This window comes from Rattus norvegicus, chromosome Y, assembly GCF_036323735.1.
Source record: "Rattus norvegicus strain BN/NHsdMcwi chromosome Y, GRCr8, whole genome shotgun sequence".
Lineage (NCBI taxonomy): Eukaryota > Metazoa > Chordata > Mammalia > Rodentia > Muridae > Rattus > Rattus norvegicus.
Window position 1 is genome coordinate 23,833,833 of NC_086040.1, and position 11,111 is coordinate 23,844,943.

An 11,111-nucleotide genomic window follows, 5' to 3' on the forward strand; every position below is an offset into this window, starting at 1 on the left:
TACGTTGAGCAGGAATGCTAGGGCTACTTCACATATCGTATCTTCAGTTACACCATTGGAGGCTTGTCAGGGATCCAAGCATTAGTATTATTCAGCAGTCATGATTTTCAGTCTCTAAGTCCTCTTGAAGCTAATCATCAACGACATGGGTATAAGCATGAAGGATGGTATATTGGACAAATTATGAAAGTTTCACGATTTACTAACATAGATCATAATTAAGTGAAGTACCTTTGGTCACATCTGTATTTTCTTAGTGGCCATAATTAGATGGACATGATCTAAAGCTCCCTATTAGAGGGTTACATTTGATCTAAACATCCCTATTAGAAGGTTGAGTATGCTCTAAGGACTCTTTAATCTAGGTCCTCTTGGGCAAAAAAAAAAATTCTGAGATCTCAATAGTAAACTATAGTCATTCTTATAACTGATCTTGGACAGAAGGGGATGGTGTAAGGTATTATTTGTCAAAGAATAAAAACCTGAAGGCTACCTATCAAAGTGAAGTGCTGATTTGCCTTCATCTAAAGGGGATGGTGTTGAGATGGCTTGGAAATAGGTGCAGTTTTAGTAACCTGTGTTCATAACTGCAACTTATGGGGTCATACTGAACTATTTTGCTAAACAAGAAAGTGCCTGGCCATTTTTAACCAATTACCAAGATCCAGTCACCTAATTGTGAAGAAGGAAAAATTCTAGCTCACCTTTGGTGGTGGGAAAACATATGGTATTGCATAATTTTCTTACAATTATTCTTTCCAGCTTCCATTAGTCAGCATGCTCTTCTATCAGGGTGATTGTGTGAACTGTGATGCTCCATCGATACATACACATACATATATATATATATATATATATATATATATATATATATATGTATATATATATATGTGTGTGTGTGTGTATGTGTATCTGTATCTGTATCTGTACGTGTACGTGTACGTGTACATATATGTATATGTATATGTATATTATGATGTATACATGTATATATATCATATATGTATGTATATATGATGTATATATGTATACTATGATGTATATATATAATGTATATATACATATATACATATATGTGATGTTTATATGTATATAAGATGTATATATTTATAAGTGTACATGTGTACACATCCATAAATGAGAGATGGAAAAATTGTATTTCTGAAAACCTTCTGTAGTAAGATTGCATATATTTTAATTTTAGCTATCTGTACTCTGCCCTCTGATCTACACCAAGAATCTTATGATGTCCCACTGGGAAATTGCAATTATGATTGCCTGGCAATCTTGGTCAAGTTTGGCAATTAAGTAAAATGAAGTTAAATCAGGTGTAAGATGTCCTTGTAGTTAAGTGATGCTCTTGGGGCATCCAGAGCTAGAGGCTACAACTAAAACTCCTCACAAGTATAGATGGAATCAATGAGACTTGCCCATAGGAGCCAAATCTGAGATTTCTCTGTGAGCATCAATCCATAGCAATACTCCCTTGGCCAGGAACTGGATGTCTATAGTTTTTGTGGATGAAGATCCCATTTTGTACTACATTGAACTGCATGTTATTGAATCTGATTCTGGCTTCTACAGAGGTATGCCATGAGACCATGGGGCCTCTTCCGTCAGAATTGAAGTGAATTGAGCCCACTTTCAAATAATCAAAGTTTGGGGGTCTTTCCTTTATATGAGTACTTGAGAGGATATAAGGCAACCAGGGAATGTGTAAAGTAAGCTCAGTTGTAGGAGGGAGGTCTGACATTCTGTTCAATGACTTAGGTAATTGAGTGAAAAAGGAAGATCTTGACGCCTTTAAGAAAGAGAAAACTTTGAGATCTGATTGTGCAAAGGTATGTGTTAGAAAACCCTTGGAGTTGGGGTTGGTAGCATGAAACATCCTGTGAAACATGAATGTCATTGCATTTCTGATTTGGTAAAGGATTTTCCCCAACAATGCCCTTCAATTTCTACACTTCTTTAGTTGGTAGGAATTTTACATCTTGTATTTAATATGAGGAAGTGCAGGTAACATCCCAGGCCTTTTTTAAACAGCCTGCATGACTGTCTCTGGATCTGTTGCTCATTCAGTTTGTCTTAATATATCCATATATTGGCAGCAACAAAGGGTGCTCTTGATTTCTAGTGATTGGATTGATTCCACCAATCAATGATTCCATATATAGGACCTGGGACCTCAAACCCGAGTGGAAGAACATATTTCCCTATCCACCATGGTAAAAGGTAAAAGCCTTGAATTTCTATTATTTAGAGTATATCTATGTGAGGTAATTCAAATTTGTGAGGGACTGCTTTAGAATACAAGGTATGGCATACTATTTTTTGGAAAAGCATGTCTCATGTCACCTTGTGAATAAAGGAATGTGTGAGTTTCCTTTGGTCAAAGGAAGTGTACTCCATCAAGAGGTGGGAAAGATCCAAGGCCACACTGATGGGGAAGGAGTCACATCATCATTCAGGGTAGTTCTCAGGGCCTTGTCAAAGAGGAATGAGTCTAGGACGTATCTCAGAACAGGAGAGTTCTGAGAAGAGATTCACAGAATGGGAAGTTCTGAGAAGATCTTTAGCAAAAGTGAAGTCCTGAATGTATTGGTTCAGAATGTGGAGGTCCCTAGTCATATTTTGAAGAAAAGAAGTATCCACTTCACCCATGGTCAGCAGGGGAAGGTTATCGGCTACACTGGGTCTTGGAGAAATCTTCTGCCTCTGTCTCAGTAACTTCTAAGTATGTTCCCTATATGTATACCCTATATATCTTTTAGTCCAGGCAATGGTCACAACAACAGTATAAGTGGTTCAGGAAGCGGTAATGTTTCTTCATGGATGTGTTCAGCTACACACATATGTGAATAAAATATAGGAATGGTGTATATTTTGATGACCTACTTTAAGGCACATAGTATAAGAGTCAATTTAGCTTTGTGTCTTCTGAACTAGTATTTAGAAGCAGAGAAATATAAGATACCATTGTTTGGATAGTGTTGTATGAATACCTTGAATAAAGAGATTAGTTTTAAGCAAACTTTCTTAATAGCTGTGTTGTGTGGCATAGGACGAAGGGCAGCTCTAGTAATTCTTTAGTTCCACAGGTACTCCAAAATTCCCATAGTACACAGGGAGGAGGTCTGAGACAATTGATGTGCACTGGGAATAATTTTTAGAGCCCTTTCAATAGAATTTGATTTCCCAAGCCCCCATTTGCAGAAGCTGAGGGTCTAAAATCGACTTGGTGGATTGAAGTAGACAATTGACCCACAATCGTACTGGAAAGACAGGGAATGTTAGATGATCATTCATGTAGGATGCGTGGTATAACACTCCCTTGGTCTGGCAGCCCTTTCAGGAGAAAAGACAACACCACTTGATGGGAATAGGAATATAAAAGGGCCATGTAAGTCTTCAAACAGGTTTTAAGCCTCTTTACCATAAAGGATCTAGGGCAATGCTGTACTTTGGTGAGTACTGACATGCTCTACAATATAAGAAGAAGGAGTAAGTTAACACTGGGTAAAGTGAACCCCATGTAAGAGAGGAAAACTCTAAAGCCCTATTGAAAATGAAGAGAAACTTCTTCAGGCATAGTGTATATAGGTGCCATACACACTTCTGTCAACAGAAAAGGTCCCTGGTACCTTATACAGTGGATAAAGTTTCCAGCAGTAATCATAAGTTTCAAATTCTCATTCAGAGTTTTATATATTCATAATTTCTGTTAATGCAAGAGAAAAGACAGGAACATATTTCTTCTGCCAAAGCCTTTGGATAATTGTTTCTGGCTAGGTTAATTCTTCTGGTTTGTTCATCTGTTCAGATCTAAGCAGAAATGTTGAAATTATTACATTTCTATTGATTTGCCTGATTGCAGTTTGCAAGGGTTATATACTCTGATTCCAAACTTTGACTCTGGGACTTCAAACAGGAGTAGAGTCGAGTCCCTGGATTATAGAAGGAGTCACTTTTGAAAATATGTCTGATCAGTTAGGTATACAATTACTTTGTTGGAAATTCAAGGGCCCAATATTCAGAGAGAACATTTAGGAAGACTGGGAAGAGCGAGAAGGTCACAGAATCCTTCAGGCAAAGGTTTACCTTGGGTACTGGAAGAAGAGAGTCAAGTGCAACTGTTTTCACAGTCCAGAATAACCATGTGTCTGGGGACTCTGAGGCGTGCTTGCCAGAAATTAGGGAATTTGCTCTTAAATATTGGGTGGTAATCTCTGGATTTATCTTTTCCACAAGCGGTTAAGCAGCAGGATAATCATGGACAACAAAGATGAAACTGCTCCATTTCATGTTACAAACCTTAAAGGCAGAACGTAGGTTAGGGCTCAGATTTGCACTGACATGTCTGAGGACATCATGTCCATGTGGTCTGCCATTCCTTCAAACATTTATGTATGCCTGGCCACCCAGGTCAGAAGGAAACATTAAGACCTCTTAGAAGAATAGAACTGAGATTCTCTGGATAGAGGGATAGAGGTGGATTCTCGGAAGAAACCATTGTCAGGGGATATTAATTTAAAGTTTCCTTAAGAAAAAATAAACATCTGTATGAGAATTCATTTCATTTGCTTCTCTGTATGTTCTTTATCAGAAGAATATGTATTAAGCCACGTTTAACTTTAAGGGTATGTCTAGATTTTCTTATTCAAAGAAAGTGGAATATATTCATCTTACTTTGAAGAATATGCTTGTGAGGGGCTCTTCATTGCATCCCAATTGAACCTCCAGTTTACCTTGAACTGACGGAGAAACCTGGGAAAAATTAGGAAACATATCTGTGGCACAGTCCATAATATCAGGAAATAGTGTGGGTTTCCTCACCCTAAATTAATATCTAAACTTCCTTTGGACAAACTAGAATGATATGAAGTAACCTTTCTTTCAGGGATAACATATGACACCTCCTTAATCAAAGAAAGAATGGATGAGTACCCCCGAGTAAAGAAGAGTTGCTGATGTCCCTGTGACAGGAGAGTTGTTTTGAGTATTCAAATTCCCCTAGTATTTGAGAAAAAATTAAATTGCTTACAATAGCTCAAGAGGTCCTACATTGCTTCATCTTCTAATGGTACTTCACAGTCTAGCATATACACATCTTTAGCTGAATCTGCAAGAGACTGAATATAGATTCTGTGATTCAAGAAAAGTTGGGGGTGTCCTAAGCCTGATTGCCTCCTAAAAACTTTATTCAACCAAAAAGAAATGAACACCATACTGATGACTTCACAACATATCATGTGACCTTATTCAAGGAAGTAGCATGAGATTCCAGGATTTGCTCCCTCCTTTTGGATTTCAGTGAACCTTCACCAGAGGGATCAATGCTCCATGGTCCGAGGTAAAATATCCCATGGGCCCCAAGCAAAAGGGATGGTTCTGAGAGACCATTTGGTCAAATGGGTAACTCTAAGGCCTAATCATCCTGAGCAGAAAAAAATACCAATGTTTTTGAAAGGAGAAAGGTCTTAAACCAGTTTGAAAGTAGGGGACTATCCCTGATTACCTTCTATAGAAGACTATGGTCCCACCACTCCAGGCCTCCATATTTTCAGAGAACTCAAGAAAATTCTTATCTCCAAGGCCTCCACTACAGACTTGACAGCAATCTGAGATTTATTCTGAAATCATGTGTCAAAGTCACTGGATCAAAACCCTATTTAAACTTACTATAAGCCGCACAGGTATGGGTGTGAGGGATATTGGCCTTTCTGGTGAGAATCTGAGATAAGTGGCCTTGGATCCAGGCTGGAATTTTTATTCATTGGCCATGGGACCTCAATCCATTGTTCTTGGAGATTTTTTGGTGGTCAGAGTTGTATTGGCTATGCAATAAGGTTTGAGGAACAAGTTCCGGTCAGCCACAAACAAAGTGAGAATCTTCTATGGATTCTTGTTCACAAGGATTCAGTTTCAGGTACACTATAGCAGAGGCTGAATGTTTGAGACACTCCTCAGTCTCAAGGTCAATTCTAGATCTCGGTCCATCAGATGGCCATGTCTCTGACCCCTCCATTGCAGACAGAGGAAGAATAAAGTGTTTTTATTCCAGGGCAGTTGACTTCTAGTGTTTGTCGTTTTATGGGTATTTGAGTCCTTTGATGTTTAATGATATCAGGGACAAATTATTGGTTTTGTCTATTATTTTTCTTGTTAAATGTTGAATTATGTTTCTGTGGCTACCTACTTTATCTCTTTTTTTGTGTTTTTTAAAAGTAGACTATGTTCTTTCTTTTTCTGGGTGTAGTTTCCTGCCTTGTACTGGAATTTTCCATCTATCATCTTTTGTAGGACTGGATTTGTGGAAAGATATTGTGTAAATTTGCTCATGACATGACATATCTTGGAATCTCCATCTATGGTAGTTGAGAGGTTTTACAGTAGCCTGGGCTGACCTTTTTTTTCATTTAGGATCTGTGTGATATATGCCCAGGATTGCTAGCTTTCACAGTCTATTTTAAGAAGTGTGGAATACTGATTGGTCTCCCTTTTTATGTTACTCGACCTTTTCCCCTTACTGCTTTTAATATTTTTTTCTTTGTTTTGTGCACTTTATATTTTAACTATTGTGTGATGGAAGAAATTTATTTTCTGCTCCAATTTTTTTGGAATTCTTTTTGCTTTTTGTACGTGCAAGGTTGTCTCTTTCTTTAGGTTAGGGAAGATTTCTACTATAATTTTGTAGAAGATATTTACTGACCCTTCAAAGTGGGAGTTTCATTCTCTTCTATACCTATTATCCTTAGGTTTTATCTTCTCATTTTGTCTATGATTTCCTGGATGTTTTGGGTTAGATGTTTTTTGTTTTGCATTTTTGGACAATTGTGTAACTGTTTTCTATGGTATCTTCTGCCCCTGAGATTCTTTTCTATATTTTATATTCTGTTGGTTGATGCTTGCATTTATGACTCCTAATATCTTTCCCAGGTTTTCTATATTCAGAGTGTCCATCTTTGTGTGGTTTGCTGTTGTTGTTGTTGTTGTTGTTGTTGTTGTTGTTGTTGTTGTTGTTTCTGTTTCCGTTTTTACTTCCTGATGGATTGTTCAATTCCTCCAGCAGCTTGGTTATGTTGTCCTGTAATTCTTTAAGGGATTTTTGGGTTTCCTCTATGAGGGCTTCTATCTCTTTACATCTGTTGTCTTCTATTTCATTGATGGAGTTATTTATGTCCTTCTTAAAATCCTTTAACCTCATCATGTTCAGTGATTTGAACTACAAACTTTTCTATCTCTTTTCTGGTGTGTCAGGGGTATACTGGTCTAGCTTTGGTGGGAGAACTGGTTTCTGATGATGTCTAGTAACATCAGTTTATGTTCCTTAGGGAATTATACTTGTCCCTCACCATCTGGATTTAGCTGGTTTTGCTGTCTCTGAAAGTGGCTTGAATTCTCTCTTAGCCTGTGTGTCAACAGTAATGGGACCGTTGTTCTCTCTTGAATTATCTTGTGTGCCAAGAACTGTGGATAAGGTTCAGCTATATGGAATAGATAGAAAGAAAAGTATGCTGTAACAGACTGCACCTCTTTTCGTGGGTTCTGAGCGCTCCAGGAAGTTACCTCTGAGAAGAAAAAGTCTTTCCTGTGCTCTTGAGTGTGTCAACACTCCTGAAAGTCCATCTATTTCCTCATTGGATCTGGGGACAGAGAGCTGAGGTACAGGTTCAGCTCTGGGAACACAGCTCTGGGTCCTCTTGGTTTTTAATCTTTCACTGGAACAGCTCACAAAAGAAATTTGACTCCCTGATAAGTAAGTGCCTAGGAATCATCATCTCTCTGTCTATTCAGAGATGGGACCACAAACATATGGCAGCTGGCATTTTCACATGGGTGCTGTGAATTAAACTTAGGAATCTCATTCTTTCAAGTCAAATATAGTCCCAGCTGAGATAATTGTTCAGTGAACAAAGTATTGTTTTGAATATGACAGAGACTACCTGTGACAAATTAAAATGTTTAGGCAATGTCAACTAGGTCATTGAATTGAAGAACTCACATAATTACTACATGATGGTCTAACCAATGCATGGGATGCATATTCATTAAAATGAAGAATAGTATAAAGTTTATTTATGCAACTTACTGAATCATGTAATAAATAATAAGTCTCCATTAATGTACCAGGTCCATAATAGTGTATAGATTAGGAATGAATAAAAAGTATTATGAACTTTCTTTTATAAAGATTGCATTATAGTACAAGAAAAAAGAAAGAAATGAATGCATAAATCAGTGTGTTGGAGTTGATAGTATGCAAGTAGTTGAAGAATCTATTTTAGAAATAAGGTCATGGAGATTGTCATGAGGAAGTGACATTCAAGTTAAATTAGATGAAAAATAAATGATCTATATTTTGTGCAAAATCACAGTAAATATAAGGATGATAAGAGGACAAAGACCTTTACATATCCAAAAAAGTAAATATGAGAGTAGTTTGTATTGATTAAGAGATAGAGGAACGGTCCAAATAAAGCTGAAGCTTAGGCAATGTCTCATATGGGAATATAGAAACAATGTTAGACATATAATTTTTATTTACTGAAAATGTCTTAGAAATCATTGAATAGTTTTAAATAAGTTTGTTTAACTCACAATGTATATAGTAAAGGACTCTGGTTACTTATGAATTATGATATGATACAGAGAATGATTTTAAGGATGTTTTTGAAGTCTATCTGGAAGTAGTGTCAATGATAATGAAAAAGAGTCATATCAGAGAGCTATTATGGAAATTGTTGTATTTGGTAGTAGAATAAGGGTGCGTTGAGTAGGAAGAAAAGAAACCCAATGACTTTTTTTGGAGAAAATGAAAAGATGTTGGTGTTATTTACTCTGATGTGGAATATTTCATGATAAGTGGATTTAGGAGAATTATAAAGGAATTTATTTTAGACCCTTGAAGATGCTTGAAAGAACCTCTAACTCACTAGACATTCCTACTTATTGTTCATGGTTTGGTGATTTAAACATTACTCAGACGATTATTAGCTGTTATATAACAAAAAAACTTACTTTAACATCTGTATTTTTTCAAGGTGTATCTGGGAGTACTTATTTAATTAAGAGCAAACCTATGATTATACTACATGCTTATTTAGTATATTCAGACAAATTATTTGCCCATTTACTTACTGCAAACATTTTGTATTGCAATTAGAATTTAATCCAAGTTTATTGGTGCTGAAACACTGTTTGATTAGAATTTAATAGCTCATGAATGTGAATTTCACAGAAAGAAGTCATTTGCTCAGATTTTGTAAATTTACAAACCCTAGAAGAGTAAAAACATGTAATAAATTCTATCTCTTCTACTTTTAATCTTTAGTATTTTAGTGTGTTATGATATACATGCAAAAATTCCTAATCCAGATGATTTTAACTATAATATCCAGTACTATTAAACATATCAATAGTATTTTACAAATATGAATAATATATGCTTTCAGAAAATTTTCATCAAAATAGCAAGAAATTCTTCATAACTTCAACACAACATGGCCTTTGGGAACAGAATAAAACACAAATAAGGAAAGGCAGAAAATGATTGACACATGCACTGTTCTTGGTTTGAAATTTAACAATCATGCTAGTTATAGGATACAGCTTTGAAATTCGAGTCAATGAGAGGATGAAAAATACTGAGGAAGAGTAGGTAAATTGAATTCTTGCTTCATGAACGAAAACACTGGATCTGAAGGTAAGGTAAATTTTATATAATGACCCTTGTTTTCTGCCACTGTTTATTCAATGCTTTGGTATTTGTTCGTATATTATGTTCCAAAAACATATCAATGATTCTGGTTACTATTAATTAATGAACATGCATTTCAGTTGATTTAATATTCCATATTATCTTAATATTCTTCTGTATTTTTCAGTATGAAAATTATAGAGAATTATTTTGATTAGAGTAAAATTTTATTTTTTTATCATATGAGAGAAGAAATTATTAACCAAGAATGGATATTTGATATTTTCTAAAAGATGTTAATAGAGATTGAAACCGTATATATAAGATCAACCATTTATACTTTTTCCAAGTGAAACTCATTGAAATGTCAGTACACATGTAGTACATAAATGGAATGATATATAGGAATAAAAACATCCCCTATGCATCCAGAATGATCTATTATCCCCATGATGAAAGCCAATATTAGGAAGAGAAGATGGTACAGCCACTTTGCAGGAAAATCAGCTTCATTCAAAATGAAGATTGAGCTGGGAAGTGATTTGACTAAGTGTAGTTAAGAATAATGTAAATGCCCAAAAATTGCAATCTCACTAAGTGGTATGTCCTCGTTGCAGGAGGTATGTTGTTAGGGTTAGGCTTTGAGGTTTCAAAAGACTGAAGCTATTTCAATCTAGTTTTCTCCACCTTCTGCTTATGGTCTGAGATGTAATCTTTCATCAACCTCTGCCTGTTTATCTTTGCTCTGATATCATCCATCACTGACTCTGATATTCTGGATTATAAATCCAAATAATGTATTTCTTTTTTAAAGGAAAGAATAATATAAATGAGTTTAATGTTATGAGAAGCAGACCTTGTTTACCTGATATGGTTGCCTTTTCCTTTCTTAGCTTGGGCCATCAAACTTCTGCTATGTTGAATGAGACATCTCCATATTCTCTACTCTCACATATTGCAGTTTGTCACTTGGCCCTCAGGACCTCCTTATACCTGGGGCTGTATTTTTGTTCTTGGAAGTTAGAAAGTTTGGACTTCCTGACTTTGGAGGCAGGATTAAAAGTAAATGGGTAGTGAGTGATATACATACCATAACTCTTCTATTTTAGTACGTAAATGGGGGTTATTAGAGGATGGGATTACTGAGGTGAGCAGAAAGGAAAGGTGCTGCTTTATTTGAAATGTTTTCTTACCTCATTCTGTGCCCTTGTAAAGGACCAGTCTTATCTCTCAGGCCTGGCCATGTTCCTGTCACTCCTCACCTGCCTATCTCTTGCAGCTCTTAATTCTAGTTCCTACTTCTCACTCTAGGTTTCATCTTGACCAGATTTAGTTCATTTTTCAGTGCTCCTGCTCTGAAACGTACACAAGTTCTTTTTCTTTTGTTTTATTTTCAAACTTTCAATGTTTATGT